A 19,493-nucleotide genomic window follows, 5' to 3' on the forward strand; every position below is an offset into this window, starting at 1 on the left:
TACAAAGCATCTTTACAATGGACACAGAGTTGCAGATCATTGCACCTTGCAGGGTTTGCCCTTCTGCCCCCCAGATAATGGATTTCGGATTTACTGCTTCGCTTCTATGAAGGAACAAGGTTGCCTGCAGGGAGGTGCTGACTGCATCTAAACCAGGTACTCAGACTATACTTCCCAGGTATACTTCCCAAGTACTCAAAACATTCCTTTTTTAAACTTCAAGCCAAAATTTCCGATGTAATTCCAGTACTTGTTGGAAGTACTGGGAATCCTGGAACGGGCCTTGGCTTTTTGCCCACCTAATGAGAACTGCATGAGAAGATATCCAGCAAGATTGAGTGAGAAACTATGAAAGCTTCTTCCCAGATTATTTGCATGTAAAATTCTTTTGCTATCACTTTGATGCAGATTTACATCTGAATGAACATTGAAGCCGAGGACAGAGTGTGCCAGTTGCTGCTTTTAGCTCTTAATGCAATAAGCCATCATTCATTCCAGTGTTTGACAAACTGGGATCTTGAAAGAAAATTGTTTAGTTCTGTGTTATTGCAAGTGGCATTTATATATTCTGGATGTTTTCTTGTGGTTCTCTTTTCCTCTGTAGTTTAGTTCTCTGGTACTAGTAAGTTTTCCAGAGCAGAAATGGAATAAAGTCAAGCAGTGACTTAGGTGTTAAAGCAGAGACCATTCTAATCATAGTATCATAGTATCATTCAGGGTTGGAAGGGACCACAAGGATCATCTAGTTCCAACCCCCCTGCCATGGGCAGGGACACCTCACACTAGATCAGCCTGGCCAGAGCCTCATCCAGACTGCTCTTAAACACCTCCAGGGATGGGGCCCCAACCACCTCCCTGGACAACACATTCCAGGGCTTCACCACTCTCATGGTGAAGAACTTCCTCCTCACATCCAGCCTGAATCTCCCCACCTCCAGCTTCATTCCATTCCTCCTAGTCCTATCACTACCTGAGATCTTGAGAAGTCCTTCCCCAGCCTTCCTGCAGGCCCCCTTCAGATACTGGAAGGCCACAATTAGGTCACCTCGGAGCCTTCTCTTCTCCACACTGAACAGCCCCAACTCCTTCAGTCTGTACTCATAGGAGAGGTGCTCCAGCCCTCTGATCATCCTTGTGGCCCTTCTCTGGACACGTTCCAGCACCTCCACATCCCTCTTGTAATAGGGGCTCCAGAACTGGACACAGTACTCCAGGTGGGGTCTCACCAGGGCTGAGTAGAGGGGGAGAATCACCTCCCTTGACCTGCTGGCCACACTTCTCCTGATGCAGCCCAGGATCTGATTGGCTTTGCGGGCTGCAAGTGCACACTGAGAGCTCATGTTAAGCTTCTTGTCCACCAGCACCCCCAAGTCTCTCTCCTCAGGGCTGCTTTCCAGCCAGTTACTGCCCAGCCTGTATTTGTGCCTAATTCAGCATTCTAATGCTGAAAACTGATATACACCTTTCCTTTGCTATACACAAAAAGGAACTTATCAGATTATTTTTTTCACCTTTGAAGGCTTCATCTAAATGTGCACTTACCTGAGCCAAATACCAAATGGTTTTCAGATCAAACCTTTAACAGTTAAGTGATGGAGCAGTGTGAAATAAGCAGCAGCACACATCCTTTCCTCTTGTATGATGATGTCTCTGCTGTTGTAAAAGTGCTGTTGCTACCATCCAATGGTATTATTTGCACATCTCTATCTTATTGTTCTTGTTTCCTTAGGATTTGTTTACCAGTGCTCACTGTTTCTTTGTAATTATTTCCATTGCTTGGTGTATCTAATACATCATCTAATACTAGATGATCTTGAAGGTCCCTTCCAATCCAAGTCATTCTATGAATCTGTGAAACAGCAAATAGTGCATGGGGCTCATGCAGTGATGCACAGAAGTTACTGAAACAGGCTGCATTAATCTGTCATCCTGCCATTGACAGGCTGGGTGAAATAAAATCCTTGGCTCACTCTGGTTATAAGTGTGTGATCACTCTATACTGACAGAAGTGGAGGCTGCTGCCAAAAGAGGGTGGTCTCATTCCTGCTACTTTTCTTGTGCTAATCTTCATTTTTAGTGGCTGCCTGAAGAGCTGGATCAGAGAACTAAAACTAACTGGTACTCTGGCAGGTTAATTATAAGCTGGATCAGTTCCTGACCCAACAAATTATGTGGGTGCATGAATTTTACTAGTGCTTACATTCCAGAGAAAGCTGGAATGTGAAACTGAGGAAAAGAAATTAAAGAAGGAAACATTTTTTTCAGCCATTCTTCAGGATCTAAATATCCTTTCTACAGTTAATCTTGCTGCAATTCCCACTGCGAGTCCAACCTCCTGCAGTAAGCAGGGACATCCCCAACTAGATCAAGCTGCCTAGAGCCCTGTCAAGCCTCACCTAGAATATCTCCAGGGATGGGGGCTCAACCACCTCCCTGGGCAACCTGTTCCAGTATTCCACCACCCTCAGAGTGAAGAACTTCTTCCTGATATCTAATCTAAATCTGTCCTTCCCTAGTTTGAAGCCACTGCCCCTCATCCTGTCACCACAGGTCCTTGTAAACAGCCTCTCTCCACCCTTCTGTAGTCCCTTCAGGTGCTGGAAGTCTACCCAGAGCCTCCTCTTCTCCAGGCTGAAGAACCCCAGCTCCTTCAGCCTGTGCTCATAGCAGAGTTGCTCAACCCCCCTTCTTACTAATGTCTAATCTAAATTTATCCTTCTCTAGTTTAAAACCATTGACCCTTAACTGTGGACACTTGTGCAATGCTGTTGGAAGGGTTATAGAATCAGTAAGGTTGGAAAAGACCTCAGAAATCATCGAGTCCAACCTGTGACCCAATACCTCACAACTAAGCCATGGCTTCAAGTGCCACATCCAGTCCCCTCTTGAACACCTCCAGGGATGGGGACTCCACCACCTCCCTGGGCAGCACATTCCAACGGTGTGGTAGTGTGAAGGTTTAATCCTCCCACCACATAAAGCACAGCTAAACTCAGTTGGAGAAGCGAATGAAAATAACTCTTTCTGTGAAGAACTTTCTCCTCAACTCAAGCCTAAACTTCCCCTGGCACAGCTTGAGACTGTGTCTTCTTGTTCTGGTGCTGCTTGCCTGGGGGAAGAGACCAACACCATGCAACAGACTGGGCCTGCCAGTCAGGGAGCAAGGCTGTGTGCTCTCAAGATGGCCTTCAACTTTCATTGTTATTCAACTCAAGCACGTTCTACACGATCTTCCAAGGAGATTTTAAAAGTTCAAGGAGGTTTAGAAGCACTTCCTGTGCAGGCATGAGTGATATTAGTTTGTAACAACAGTAACATGGGGCGGATCAATCCAGACTCTATTAGAATTTACATAAAAGGAAACCCCTGTTAATCTTGACAGGATTTAGTTCAGCCACTTCTAGTAAATTAACAGGGTGTAATATTAGCTTGTTCTGGCACATCCTTGGAGCTACAACCGTACAAGTATGAATCCATTCCAAACCCTGACACACAAAAAACACTTTTGAGTGTCATTCCCCAACACCACACAAAGTGACATTTAACAGTCCCTTTAAGCATAATAATTCCATGGGGACACACAGTTAAAGAAACACAACTACTAAACCAAACCAGTGGCTTTCTTAGCACTTAAATCCATTTATACTTACTCTGGTGCAAGCAGATTCTAAACAACCATCAGTTAATCAAAGTGTTAAGGGGCAATTTTATGATGTTTAAATGCTTTGTGCATTATAATATTGTGACTGGGAGCTTAGAATTGTTCCAGATGTTGAAAACCTCATTTTATTAAAATGAGAAGATGTTCAGAGCTCTATTGTATCCCATCAGCCTCGATTCAGACCAGCTCATCTAACAGCGACTCTAAATCACTGATGTTTGGAGACATGCCAGGAAAACAAACCAGTCTCCTGATGACATCTCCTTGTCTATACAAAGTTAGATGTTTACAATTAAAGAGCCTCCAAGAATGATGTCAAGATGCTATTTATGAAGTGAAAAAGGCAAAAACAACTTTCAAGTGAGCATTCAGGAACCAGATGAAGGAAAAAAAAAATAGACTTGGGGGTGCTGGTGGGTGAGAAGCTCAACATGAGCTCTCAGTGTGCACTTGCAGCCTGCAAAGCCAATCAGATCCTGGGCTGCATCAGGAGAAGTGTGGCCAGCAGGTTAAGGGAGGTGATCCTCCCCCTCTACTCAGCTCTGGTGAGACCCCACCTGGAGTACTGCAGCCAGTTCTGGAGCCCCTATTACAAGAGGGATCTGGACATGCTGGAAGGTGTCCAGAGAAGGGCCACGAGGGTGATCAGAGGGCTGGAGCACTTCTCCTGTGAGGACAGACTGAAGGAGTTGGGGCTGTTCAGTCTGCAGAAGAGAAGGCTCCCAGGTGACCTAATTGTGGCCTTCCAGTATCTGAAGGGGCCTACAGGAAGGCTGGGGAAGGACTTTTTTAGGGTGTCAGGGAGCGATAGGACTAGGAGGAATGGAATGAAGCTGGAGGTGGGGAGATTCACGCCGAATGTAAGCAGGAAGTTCTTCACCATCAGAGTGGTGAAGCCCTGAAATGGGTTGTCCAGGGAGGTGGTTGAGGCTCCATCCCTGGAGGTGTTTAAGAGCAGTCTGGATGAGGCTCTGGCCAGCCTGATCTAGTGTGGGGCGTCCCTGCCCATGGCAGGGGGGTTGGAACTAGGTGATCCTTGTGGTCCCTTCCAACCCTGACTGATTCTATGAATCTATCTAAAAATGTTAATGCAACAAAAAGTCTATGTGCCAAGACTTTGCTTAATGTGATTAGCTTTCAATAGCATAATCTAACATGGAGGTCTTCCATTTTTAATGTATTCAGTGCTTTCTCCTTCAGAGTGCCTCTTCTCTCTCCTTTCCATCTACACTGTACTTACATCAGGGTACTATAGCCAAAAAAAAAGCACAAAAAATAACCCCAAACATGCAAACAAAGCAAAAACCCCACACCTAAGTGTATCACAACATACAACTCCCTGCATCTTGTACTCATAGTGACCCAGCTGTGGCAGCATGATATAGAGCACCTGTTAATTCATCTCCTTTTGGGAGGTTTCATATCTTCCAGCAAGCTTTGACTTGCTCCTATCCAATGCACTAAAGTACCTCCACATCCCTCAGCTTTGCAAAGCAATATTTTGAGTCCTTTTCCCTTTTACTTTCATACTTGATCCAAATTAACTCACCACACCTCTTAAGTGCCTGTCCAATGTGTGGTTCTACCTTCAGATGAATATCTGCACATTTGTCTGTTTACTGACCCGTCTCACTCTGTCCCACACATGGTATTGTCAAAACCAAACTGCTGCCCTAAGAGTCTCTCTCTGTTTCCAGCTATTGAATGCCAACCTCCTCCCCTACTCCTGGTCACTTTGCAGTTTTGGAGACATTTTGATGTTTTTCCCTGTTTCTTCTCCCTCCCATGTCTTTCTGCTTTATGCTTGTCCATGTATTTCTCCTCTCTGCTTGAACTCATTCTGGGTCTTATCTCTTTCTGCTGCAGCAACCTCTTCTCCAGTAGCCTCCTGTGGATTTTGTCTCATTAATCTTACAACCTCCCCGCTGCCTGGAAAATCATTCAAGTTTTCCAACATCTCTCCATATCTGTGACTTCCTTTGTCTTGTGCACAGAGCTGTGTTTCTTTCGGTAGCTATGCAAGAAGCCAGTCACTGTCAACAAGTCTAATGTGATTCATAGGACACTCACTAAGTCTCACCATTTTACGTGCTACTCTAGTCCTCCCTAGCTCCTATTTAATCTCATCAGTTGCTAATTCTTGGCCCAAAGTCAAGACTTTTCTCATCTCTGAGATAGGCAGAAAACTTAATCTCTATTGAATGCAAATGCAAAAGTCTCATCAACAGCTACTGGGTCAAGACATCAGTCTACTCTTGGCTGCCAAATGCCTCTGACTTCATTTTCCTTTCATCTTTAAGTACATTTCTGGTGTATAACATTTCTGTTCTCTATTTCCCTCTTTCTTCAGTTTCTGTCTCTTTGTCTCCTAGTGGGGTTGCTCTGTCTTTTGGGAATATCCTAATCTTATGGATAGCCTTATCTTCCCTATATTCTCATCATCTTTGGATGACACTTCTGCCCTGATGGTCACAAAACTAGACTTTAAAACCTGCACAAACATACCCTTCAAGCTAGAAGCAAAAGCTGTTTTCCAGAGAGAGTAATCTCTCCTTCACCACTTCCCAGTTTTTCATCGCCTCCTCTCCTTGTGTTTGGCATGGTCCTGTAGGCAAGGTGCTAACCATGTCCACATCTACTACACTCTGACTCTTCACTTACAGCGAGGCAGAATTCAGGCAGGAACTGGTGTCTTATGGTAGAGCAAGGGAATGGGGGGGAGAGAAGTGGATAGCAGTTAATTTTGTGTTTTCTTTTGACAAATCAGTTCTTTTTCTTGTGACAACAGAGACATCAGTGGGTGATGAGAATTACATTAATTCAGCACTTTGCAAAAGATACTGGGACTTGAAGCTTGCATGGGGTGGAATATGTCCCATGTTAGCTCATGCATTCTTACACCTCTTAGCAAAGACTTATGGCCCACTGTGTGGTTTGTCTTCTGCTGATCTTTGGCAAAATGTATGTGTAGAGACCAGGATTCATAACTGGATTTGGCAGCTTTCTGCAGCTGAGTGGATTAAGCCAGTGTGGTGAAGGAGGAGGTGGGCAAACTGAGATTATTTCCATATGGGAGAAGAATTTCAATTTCCTAGGGGGATATTAAGCCTAGAGGCTGAGCCTTTAAAGCTCTCCAAAATTATAACTGCACCTTTGCACAAAAGCCTGAGAGTTACGGCTGGAGTCCCCTCGGAAGCTTGAAAACCAGTATGGTGCCGGCGTCATGTATCTCTAGCTGTGCAATGGCTGAGGTGATAAATCTGAAAGAGAAAGATGAAATAAGCAGAAAAAATGGTCTGATAAAGGGAGGGGGTAGCTAATATTTTGGGCTTGTCAGTAGTCTCTCAAAATGATTAAGTATGGCACACAAACTTGAGAATCAAACTGTGGTGATCATGCCAGCGTGGCTCTATTTTATCTCTTCCAAAACCTGGAAAAATAGCAGTCCTCCAGGCATGAACCTGGTGCTACAAATTCATCTGTGCAAGAAGGCACTTCCTCAAGCGTGGGAGGATATTAATATCAGGAGGATCTTCACATGGAAGAAACTGTAGAATCATTATATCACAGTCAGCACCAGCTGAGGCCTGGAAAGATGAAAATCTGCCAGGTAAGCAGTTTTAGAAATGGGAATAGTAGCATGCAATCCTATTTTTCATAATGACAGCCACTCACTCAGATTTATTTGTAGCACTGGGTTTATTGTAGCTCACACTGCAATTGTTGGGCTTCTTTTACACACTTTTCTTTATGTCTATTGAACAGTGCAGCTTGTACACAATCAATGCTCCTTTATCTTGATGCTACCATTTACTGATGCTGACAGCTTAATGTCTGCTTCATTAGGCTGAATATGTTCATCTACTTGGCTTTTGGGTGTGAGAGCTTTATTACTGCATCAACTGACTTCAAAAACTGTTATTTTAATAGAAAATAGGGAAAGACAATGCCTTTTTTTCTGGACAAGGTGAAAAAGGTGCCAGAAAAACTCTCAGGGGAGAGATCAGCTTTGTATGAACAGTGAAATATTTCTTTTGTTTCACTTTTTCTTGCTTTATTTTGTCTTTGCTTTTCTCCCTGATATATGATTATCTCTTTTTGTTGATAAAATATTCATGCTGAATGAGAGCACCATTTCTAATTATTGCCTCCTGTGTAAAATTCATTTCAGATTGCTGAAAGAAGACAGAGATAGATGAGGGAAATCCTAAGATGAGACCTGGCAGCACTATAATTTAGCCCAACAGTTATTTGTGGAGAATATCTTCTTGTCAATTTAACCTAGACTGATCGTGGTTACTTTCTCTCCAGTGAACTCTGGAACTTGCATATCTGGTGCACATTGGCCACAGCAACCCCTTGCAGTGCTATAGGCTGGGGTCAGAGTGGCAGCCAGACAGAGAGGGACCTGGGGGTGCTGGTTGATGGTAGGCTGAACATGAGCCTGCAGTGTGCCCAGGCAGCCAAGAGGGCCAATGACATCCTGGCCTGCGTCAGGAACAGTGTGGCCAGCAGGAGCAGGGTGGTCATTCTCCCCCTGTACGCTACACTGGTTAGGCCACACCTTGAGTATTGTGTCTAGTTCTGGGCTCCTCAGTTTAGGAAGGAGGTTGACTTGCTGGAATGAGTCCAGAGAAGGGCAATGAAGTTGGTGAGGGGTTTGGAACACAAGCCCTATGAGGAGAGGCTGAGGGAGCTGGGGCTGCTTAGCCTGGAGAAGAGGAGACTCAGGGGTGACCTTATTGCTCTCTACAACTACCTGAAGGGAGGTTGTAGACAGGTGGATGTTGGTCTCTTCTCCCAGGCAGCCAGCATCAGAACAAGAGGACACAGTCTCAGGCTGCACCAGGGGAGGTTTAGGCTGGATGTTAGGAAGAAGTTCTATACAGAGAGAGTGATTGCCCATTGGAATGGGCTGCCCAGGGAGGTGGTGGAGTCACCATCATTGGAGGTGTTCAGGAGGAGACTTGATGGGTTGCTTGGTGCCATGGGTTAGTTGTTTATGTGGGTTGGATTGGTTGATGGGTTGGACACGATGATCTTGAAGGTCTCTTCCAACCTGGCAGGATGGGAAAGCTGAGAAACATTCCCAGAATTATTCCAGTCCCTCACAGTTAGATAGTGATTTTGTGTTCTGCCATAAAGCTGGAGTAATCAAGTCTGTCACTGGCTGCTTATTCTGATCATGGGGGAAGTGGTTTGCATTCATTTAAACAAGTGAAAATGCATGATGCGAGCTAGCTCTTGCTGTGGGTACTGTTGAGCTCTTGCTGTGGGTACTGCAGAGCTCTTGCTGTGGGTACTGTAGAGCTCTTGCTGTGGGTACTGTAGAGCTTTTGCTGTGGGTACTGCAGAGCTCTCGCTGTGGGTACTGCAGAGCTCTTGCTGTGGGTACTGCAGAGCTCTTGCTGTGGGCACTGCAGAGCTCTTGCTGTGGGTACTGTAGAGCTTTTGCTGTGGGTACTGCAGAGCTCTTGCTGTGGGTACTGCAGAGCTCTTGCTGTGGGCAAAGAGCTTATTTGCACTTATCTCCCTATACAGAGAGCAAGGATAAACTCATTACAGCCTGGATTTGGAACAGATGAAAATTTTCACATTACCCAAGGACTAGCAGAGAGAGAAGCCATACATTTCTAACCAAACCAAAGACATCCTTTCATGTTTCTTACCACAAGGGTATATCAGAATGACTCAGGGAAAGAACTGCATTCCATGAGCTGGAATATAAATTCTGACCTAGAGGTTTTCCCTCGCTTACAGTAAATGTCCCCATATGTAACTGAGATATTTGGATGGAGTAAAGGCAGACTTTTTGTATGACTTGAATGGCTGTTATTTATGATTTGTTCAATAGCAGAGTTTCATAGTCATCACCTGGCAATGGGAGACAGAGTATGCTTGAATGCAAGCAGTTTGCCTGAAGAGTGCCTGTTTTCCTCTCCTCTTACCTTTATTCTATTGGGGTTTTTTCTGGTTTTCTACACCATACCACTTCAAGTCCCAATTCAGAGCTATTGGGGACACTTGAGGAAATATTAATGAGACTGACTTGCCCAGAAATATTATAAAGAGGAGAGAACATAGCATCTGCTTGACAAAAATAGGAGGAGTGGATTCATTAGTTTATGTCTCCAGTTACATTTGGGTTAAATTTATTCCCTTGTCCTATCAAGTTCACCAAAAAGACTATACACAAAAAAATCACAAGTTCATTAAAATCTCCTACAGGCTACTAAGTGGACAACTTTAAATAGGCTTCTGCTTGTTCTCTGACACATTTTTTTATGGCATGAGATGTCATTTTATGTTACTCTTTCAGCTTTGTGGCCACTGCCAGATTTTTTAGTCTGCTACACATTTAAAGGTCAATAAACTCTCTCTGTTTGGGTCTCAGTGAGATTATAGAAGGGGACAATTCACAGTGGCTTTATCTACTCCAAAGCTCATATGTCAGAAAGCAATGCCTATAAACCCTGTGGGCAAGTGCCAGAACAGCTGTTAGCATTCTGTACAAGAGGTGACACTGGATTTTCAGCAACTCAGAGTCTCTGTGACAGAACATCAATCCTTGTTTACAAACAAAACAATTGTAAAAGCAGCTGAGGCTTCCCTTTCAAGCCAGAGAGCTGCTTCTGAATAAACAATGTTGATTTCCATGCCAAAAAGCCACTTGAGAGCCAGTACAAACAGGAGCCAATATTTTGTCAAAAATTGATAGCAAAGTGGAGAGCTGTTGTCCACTACAGGACTAATCCTGAGTGTTCAGGCCAGGCACTGAGTGTACACTGCTCCTGGGTCACACAAGATCTAATTAAACAAATGCTATCGCTGTTGCCTTTCCAATCAGGTGGATGAACGTGTCTCACGCTGTCAGAGGCTGCTTAGAATTAGAGCTGTCATAAGACAATCCAGAAAACTATGAAGTTTCTCCCCTCAGTTTTTTCATTCTTTATTTTAAAAGGGAGATTTCAGGCAGATAGCTGAAAGCTCTTGGTACCATTAGTCTCTTACTGTTTGAAATAGATGAAGAAGTGTCAAGAGTTTTCTGCCATGTGTGGCATCTTCTGAGCAGTCAGCAGAACAACAAAGGGAAATCCAGGCCTACTATTATTAGCTGGTAGAAAAAGTTTCCCAGAATGCTGTTAGGATAGCCTAAAAGAAATGAAAAGCTCTATCATTTCAGTAAGAGACATTATATTTGAACTTAATTGTGAACTATTAAATGGATTAAACTGCTTCCTGAAATTGCACAGACCAGTCATTAAAAGGAACTTTGAGGAAAGACCTAATTACATTTATAATCACACTCCAGATTATTATTCTAGAAAGAACTCTTGTTTGAACATCATTGACTCCACTGTGCTAAGTCTCCAGAGGGTGTTTCATTTAACACATGTGGTATGCATGAAATTATTTAGGAGAGTCTTTCTGAGTACTGATTCTTTATATCCCCACACACTTTTTCTTCAGTCTTTGTAGAGAATAACCCAGTTCCCACCTCATCAGTAATGTCTATCACTTGTGGCTCTAGTGCTGGAAAAGACAGAGGGGAAAAGCTTGGCTCTGAGTACTGATTTAAGATTGGTAAAATGGCTAATGCAACTCTAGAGTGAGTTAGGAGTTAACATTGATCTGCATGGAACTGGTAAAATTGGATGGCTGTGGTTAGAATAGTAGGAGTCAGATGATTCAGAAAAGGCTCCTGGGATGCTCTGAAAGTTGGAGAGACCATCTGTGAAAAGGCTGCAGATGTGCTTTGCTCAGCCTAACACAGCCAAGTAAGAAAAGGTCATCTCCTTGTCTATATTTACAGGCACACTGAGAAGAGGGCAAACCTCAGGAAGACAAGACAGTTGCTCATGCTAACAATCAGAAATTAATTGAGCTGAAAGGGTTTTTTTTTTCTTTCATGATAAGAATTTCTTTTTTAATTGAAAATTAATTCAAGTTCCCCAGGAATGACTTCCATTTCATTCTGTCATTTCTCTTACATTGTGTTTTATTGTATGAGCCACTAGGACCAGAGAGTAATGTGTAGGATACAGTCAGAAAAACTAGGTAGGTGAAAATAGGTTTAAGGGAATTTAGAAGAGAATTCTGATAGCAGCTTCAGCTGATTCCTACAGCATTAGAAGAGCAACCCAGTTGCCCAACCATAGGTAGTAAATGCTACTGTAAACATGGTAGGCTATCTGACACATCCCCATGAGAGCAGCATACAAGACATAAGATGTCTGCAGAAAACTTTCTGGGATGGCAGGCAGAAACCAGGAAGGCTACTTAAAATCTCCAAGATGATCTAGGATGATCTGAGCACTTAAACTGTTCCCAAGAGATTCCCTCCAGTGTTATGTTCCTGTTGAGTAAATGTGTTCTTGATGTGCTGGGCTTGCTCTGGCACTGCCTTCCCTCAGAGTGATAAAAAATATAAAGACAAGTCAAACCAAAGTGTTTCCTCCAACCACATTTCCCTGTGTCAGCCTTGAGCAGGCTGCTCCACAAATGGCTAAATCAGCAGACTAAGTGTTCCTCTGGTCTGGGAATGGGTCTGCAAAGCAATTCAATATTTATGTTCATGTCATTCTTACTGAATCACCACAGCCTGGATTTACATCAAGATGATACCTAGTCTGCTTTTCAAAAATCACTGTGGTCAACTATTTTATTGCTTTGTGACATTTGACCATTTACAAAACATTTGGGCTTATGCAAGCACTGATTTAGGGCAGGACAGATATTCTTCTTTTTTATGGCATTATTCTTTTTGTGTGTGAAAAGGGAAAAGGACCTGAGAAGAAGTGGTCAAAAACACACATAGTTGCTGCAGGATGAGGCTTCTGTCTCTCATTCAGCAATCCTTCCATGGTTTCATGATCTCAGGAAACTCTAGCTCACCATTGCTAAAGACAAAGGTACCCTTATTTCTGCTTCAAATACTTTCCCAAGCATCAAAATAAGTAAGCAGGCTGAGGGTTAACAGAGAACACGCTGCTTTCCCAAAGCTGCCTTTGGATGAATGCCACATTACAAATAACACCTGGACTTAACAGATGCCCCCCAAAAAAGAGATAAATATTGCAAATCTTCATGAGAGAAAACAAAAATAAAAGCCCTGCACATAATTGTCAAGATTATCACCCAGCCTGACAAGAGAAGTCACACCGACTGCCAGTCTGTGTTTTGAGCACACAGGACAGTGCAGGAAACAGAATGTAGGAACATTCAGGAAATGCACACATGAAACAACACCAAAGAAATGTTTACTAGCAAAAAAAAAAAAAAAGGATTTTCTGGGTCATTTTCCTGTCAAATTTTTGTCCAGCTTTCTGTTGAAAGCAATCGAGAATTTATAACAGAGAGTGCCCCTACGTCCAGGGATTAAAACGTGCAACACAAAAGCTTTCTGACAGATTCCATTGGCTAAAGAAATCCCACACTTTAAAGTGGTTTTAAAACATCACTGCTTTCTGCTGTGTATAAAAAATGAAGGAATCACAGAATCACAGAAACAGTCAGGTTGGAAAAGACCCTCAGGATCACCAAGTCCAACCCATAATCCTACTCTAGAGAGTTCCCCCCTAAACCATATCCCCAAGCATGATGTCCAAATAGCCTCTAATTACATCCAGGGTTGGTGACTCAATCACCTCCCTGGGCAGCACATTCCAATGCCTGACCACTCTTACTGTGAACATTTTTCTCCTAATCATAGAATCAATAAGGTTGGAAAAGACCTCAAAGATCATCAAGTCCAACCTGTCACCCAACACCTCATGACTACTAAACCATGGCACCAAGTGCCACGTCCAATCCCCTCTTGAACACCTCCAGGGATGGTGACTCCACCACCTCCATGTCCAGTCTAAACCTACCCAGTCTAGAAGGTGCAGTCAATTTAAACTAAGGAAGCCCTGAAAAGTTTATTTTGTAGACAAAGTCAGTGAAACTACATTCCATGGTTTCATCCACACTGCATATTTAGCCTCTTTAAATAGGATAATGCTTTCAGTTATAGCTCCCTTTCATGTTTGCCTCTCCTCTGTGTCCTCCACTGACCATTTTCAAGGAACCTGAGCAATTATTTTCTTTTCCAGTTGGAATTGTTTAAGAGAAAAGACTAGGATCACACAGATGTTTAACAGAAATCCAGTCCTTCCTGTCTTCCCAAGATATCAACACGGAAATTTAGCTTACGGCCCAACCAGCTCACAAGTGTATTTCTAGAAACTTACTCCAAAGACACTGCTCCCAGGGATTCCAAAGAGCACTCATATTGAGAGCATATGCTGGAGATACATGTCAGAGTGCAAAGGGCTGGGAATCAAATGGATGTAGTCATCCCTGAAGCTTGCAAACAGAGCACAGATGTAGTGAAGACAACATAGTGAGCTCAAGCAATCCAGAAGGTTTCTGGAGTGCTTTGATGACAACTTTCTAACACAAGTGACTGAGGAAATAACGAAGGGAGTTGTCTTGCTAGATCTCATGCCAACAAATAAGGAAGAACACTTCTGGAATGGCAAGGCAGACAGAGTTTTCTCTGCAGTGACCATGAGATGGCAGAGCTCAGGTTCCTAAGAGGAGCAAAAGGTACAAAGCAGGATCACAGTTTGAGAAGAGCAGGCTTTAGGCTGTCCAGAGATCTGCTTAAAAGAATCCCATGGGAATCACAGAATCACCAAGCTTGGAAAAGATCAATAAGGTTGGAAGAGACCTCAAAGATCATCAAGTCCAACCTGTCACCACAGACCTCATGACTACTAAACCATGGCACTAAGTGCCATGCCCAATCCCCTCTTGAACACTTCCAGGGATGGTGACTATCTGACTGAAACAACCTGCTGTGGTAATGGATTCTGCAGGTGAAGTCCACACAATGCAGACAAGACACGTCCCTCACTTCCCTCTAAATATAGCAGTCAATAATGTAAATGACTCCACCTAATCTCACATTGTTTCAGTTTCATGATACCCCCAAAACACATAAAGGCTGATGCCAAGAAGCCCTTTTAAGCCTAGGTAATCTCTTTTCTTTTTGTTGTTTAAGCTGAAAAGAAGTGCTTAGGCATATGAGAGGAAACAAATCAGAGGGCAATTATGAAACCCCAGGAAGTACACTTGGCAAAGGTTGCACATCTTTTGACAAAACAGGCCACATAGGAATGTAAACAACTGAGACAGAGGAGAACTATTTGGTAATAAAACAAATCTAGGAACAAACCCACTAGATGATTCTTGCATTTGATAAGTGAAAAACAGATCAGAATTAAATGGCTCCAACTCCGCTGAACAGATGCAGGTTTGAAACGCCTGGGCCTACGTGCAGGAGCTATAAATCAGTTTTCAGTTTGAAGTTTTCCAGGAAGGAACAGAAAAGGAGCTCCTAATTATTTTTAGTTCTTGTTTAATTGCCACATAATTGCTGGTGCTTTATGCACACTTGGGTCACATATCTGCTTAGACTGAGGAGAAGAAAAAGTAAGGTCAGAAGTGGTAAGTTGAATGGCACAGGAAGTCATTCCAGCTCAAGTGTGAACTTCAAAATTCCAGCTATTTTCTGATTTCCAAATGTCCTCAGTGTCTCCTCTTCAGATTTCTGGAATCTTAATCCTTCACATATCCTGCTGCATCATGTGTGTGTAAATTCAGCAGCCCAACTTTAGGCTTTGAAAAGAGAAAAGAGGAAGCAATTAAGGTTGTTTTAAAGGCTTTCAGCAAATCAACAAATAGACAACATCTGTGAAGTAGGAAAGCTAGGTAATATTTCAATGATGAAAGCAAACACCAACTGTTTCTTTCAAATGGGGCCAAGAGCATCGAGGAGTAAGGGAATCATGGGACCAAAAGAGTAAACAAGAGGGACCTTGGTGGTTTGAGCGTGCTGCTGGGAATAGGGAATCCCAGTGCTCTGGATCGTTTCTGGCCTTTGTCCAGTGCCTGTCTAAAATAAACTGCCTGAAAATTTCAGGGAGGGAGCAAAGAGCAGAGCCTCCAGCTCTTTCTTGCTGGTTATATTTGTAGCAGAATGAGTAGCAGCGACACTGTCACCAGTCTTTCCTCTGTGAGCCTGCTTCTGCAAGAAACCATTCACAACTACTGAACCCACTCTGGCCTGGGATCCTTACCAGATCTGTAAACTCCAAAATGTGCACAGACAGAAAATATGCACCTAGACCTTCAGCTGACAGGCAGATGCACCAACATCATCCAAGTATACATAAACCTTAATTGCTTAAATGGCATCTCAGATACCTGCAGGATTTAGGCAGGGAAAGGATTGCCTCTTGGAATTGAAAGACCTAAATTTAATCTAAACTTTGTTCTAATTTCCTAAACATCTATTTTGGAAGTTACTCTTTGATGTGTTTTAAAATGCTACTAGAAATATTCACAGTGAGAGAATTAAAAGCACATTCAGGCATTTGAAAGAGTGACTTGATTCAGTACTTGAAGTATCTGCTTGAGTCAGTAGCTCTGTATTTACATGTTGGGTAGAAGCTGGCATCAGCATTTAACATTGCACATATATCACTGGGTTTCTAGTAATAAGTCTTTCAAGAAAACAAGGTGCATAGCATATGGTAATACTTTAAGAAGGGGGGGGGAAATGGTAAAAATAAATGTGCAAAATGATGGGAACCAGCTTTATGCTACTGGTAAGCAGCTGGATAATAAAGCTATAATCTTTCTTCTTATATAGAATGGATCACTGCATATACTTTTAAAAGGTGTCTTTTTCTGGTTTATTCATGGCCTGTTTCCCACCAGAGCAATACAGCTTCCCATTAAACAGCAGACATGAATCATTATTCAAATGAGGGACTGTTAGTGCTGACTGTTTACAAAAGCCTGTGGTGAAAGGACAGGAGGCAGTGGCTTCAAACTAGAGAAGAGCAGATTTAGACTGGATGTTAGGAACAGAGAAGAGCAGATTTAGACTGGATGTTAGGAACAAGTTCTTTACTATGAGGGTGGTAGAACACTGGAACAGGTTTGCCCAGGGAGGTGATTGTGGCCTCATCCCTGGAAATATTCAAGGTGAGGCTCGACAGGGCTCTGGGCAGCCTGATCTAGTTGAGGATACCCCTGCTGACTGCAGAGAGGGTTGGACTGGATGACCTTTGGAGGTCCCTTCCAAGCCAACCCATTTTATGATTCTAAAAGAGAAATCTTTTAACAAAATAAACAGTTGTCCACTCTGCCATCATTATTCTTGGTTCACAAATCATTTTCATCAAACTAGAGGTATGTCTGAGACACCCAGTACACTGAAGCTCACAGCAACATTCCAAATTCCCTTCCTGTGATATTCATCCAGCCCAACATGCCTTATGAATGTGATTTCTCTCTGAATAAACTATGTGATAAAGCATCTGGCCCTTTTTGGATGAAGGTGATTCACAGTTTCTAAAAGAACATTGGGGGATTACAAGGTGACCTGAATAAACTGATGAATAGGAACAATTGCCACTGCGGTAGTCCTGGGACATACAACAACTCTAGGCCTTCTCTGTCACAAGCTTCAAAGACTTACAGAAGACATTTCCTATAAAGGACACATGGAAATACAAACTCCCTCTTCAGGGATTTTTGCTCCTTTAGGTTGATTTGTCTTTTGGCTCTTTCCCACTGAGGTTTTAAAACGGTTTTTGGACCTTGTATGCCCATATAAAGCGTGTTAGTATTGGACCTAGAAGGATGACAGTTCAGTGGTTGATTTTGTCACAAGCATTTACCCCTGTAATTTCCCTAACAAGTTCAGCTTTGCAAAAATAACAACAATGTGCTTTTTCTGTTCTGGCACGAGCCACTTCCATGACTATAAACTAGTTACTGCTCTGCCGTTCAGACTGAAATTGGATTAAAGAAGTGATGTGGGGACATCAAAATAAATTAGAACAAATAAGAATTCCAGTAAAATAACAGAACAAGAATGTTATGTCTTGCCTTAAGTGGATTAGTGGAAGATAAAAATATTATCATTAAAAAACAGCTGATGTTGCATGGAAAAGTTTGAAAGCATTCTGTTTAGAAGCAGTCCTACACAAACAACTATTTCTCCCACTCCTTAGTGCCATCAGCATTTGTATAGAGTCTGAGGAGGCCAAACACACAAATTCTGACTTTGGGCCCTTTGGTGATTACTGTCAAGTCTGTTCTTCAGACTAACAGTCCCAGCTGGACTGGACATGAATGACCATTTTGCTTCTGGTGCTGGGTTCTCTCACTATCACCCTGAAATTCACACATCACAATCAATTCTCTTAGGTCCTAGTGAGCCCAGAAGACAAGATGTATGTTTCAAAGTTCTAATTTAAGTTGTTTTATATATGCATTCTGCCAGATGTGCAGTATTAGTAATCACTTACAGTGTCTTAATGAAACAAATGCATATGGATGGATTATTTAAGCACCAGTGCTTCTAATAAATGCCCATGAATGACAGCCGTGGAGCTGAAATGCACAATTTGCAGTACTGAATGCATAGTATGTGTCCTGAAAGAAAATTGCCTAAGTGCACACTATGTCTGGACACACTAAATTTACACAACCAACCACCATGCAGGCACTCAACATCTGGTTACATGCTAAGGACAGGTTAATACCTGAGATAGAGTAGAGTAGAGCAGACCAGAACAGGTTGGAAGAGACCTTTGAGATCATCGAGTCCAACCTATCATTCAACACCATCTAATCAACTAAACCATGGCACCAAGCACCCCATCCAGTCTCTTCCTAAACACCTCCAGTGATAGTGACTCCACCACCTCCCTGGGCAGCACATTCCAATGGCCAATCTCTCTTTCTATGAAGAACTTCTTCACAACATCCAACCTAAACTTCCCCTGGCACAGCTTGAGACTGTGTCCTCTTCTTCTGGTGCTGGTTGCCTGGGAGAAGAGACCAACCCCCACCTGTCTGCAACATCCCTTCAGGTAGTTGTAGATGGCAATAAAGTCTCCCCTGAGCCTCCTCCAGGCTAAGCAACCCCAGCTCCCTCAACCTCTCCTCATAGGGCTTGTGCTCCAAACCCCTCCCCAGCTTTGCTGCCCTTCTCTGGGCAACAGAGATAAAAGGCAACACACTGCAGACAACTTGTATGATAAGTGAATATAAAAACCACAGTGTCCTGAGCACTGCACTCTGCTGTGAAGGAAGCCAGTGGCTATGAACAGAGATAAATCAACACCAGATTCAAAGGTACCTGATGTTCAGATTTAGCTTGTTAATTTCTCACTATTATATAGAGGGTTGCTATTTTCTCACTAGTACATACATGTCTTCATTCAAAATGTAATGCCAGTTATAAAAATAAACATTGTCAGAGTCCTAACACACCTTCTGTGTTCAGTAAAGCCAAAATACTTAATAATTCATAGCCACTGCAAGAATGATAACTGCAATGACTGAAGCATTCTTCTAGCGTGAAATGGCTTTCTATTAACTGACCAGAACTGAACCCCAAAATAAAGTCATAAGTTTTAACATACGCAGTCTATGGAAGTGCATATTACTCTGCAAATATGAGACAGCCACTTGGAAGTGTTTGCATGAAAAATAGTAGCACTGTTGGAAAATACCTGATTGAAAAAGATTCATGTCATCTCCCATCAGAATCTCAGAAGCTGTTTCCCACAAGACCCATGGAAAAATTAACTGGGCTGGAGCTAAGAAGTAGATGAGAAAACAAACAAAAATGCTGTGAAGATGAGACAACTAAGGATTTTGAAGTATCTGTGTTTTAAAGAATGTTATAGCATATGTAAGTCCCATAGGAGGGACATCTGGGTAGTATTACAAGCATGATTTCCCCTGATCTCCAAAGGCCTTG

The 19,493-nt window shown here is 42.7% G+C and overlaps 1 long non-coding RNA gene across 1 annotated transcript in view; it reads right to left on the minus strand.

Moving 5' to 3' along the window:
• LOC137453235 (uncharacterized) overlaps positions 1-19,493 on the minus strand; it is a 120,013-nt gene that overhangs the window by 11,344 nt on the left and 89,176 nt on the right. The window contains exon 2 of the long non-coding RNA XR_010990297.1: positions 6,813-6,921. This is a non-coding gene — a long non-coding RNA (uncharacterized lncRNA). The remainder of the gene's footprint in view (positions 1-6,812; positions 6,922-19,493) is intronic.

Source organism: Melanerpes formicivorus, unplaced genomic scaffold (assembly GCF_026170545.1).
Source record: "Melanerpes formicivorus ecotype bairdi unplaced genomic scaffold, bMelFor1.0.p_v2 SCAF_63, whole genome shotgun sequence".
Taxonomy (NCBI): Eukaryota; Metazoa; Chordata; class Aves; order Piciformes; family Picidae; genus Melanerpes; species Melanerpes formicivorus.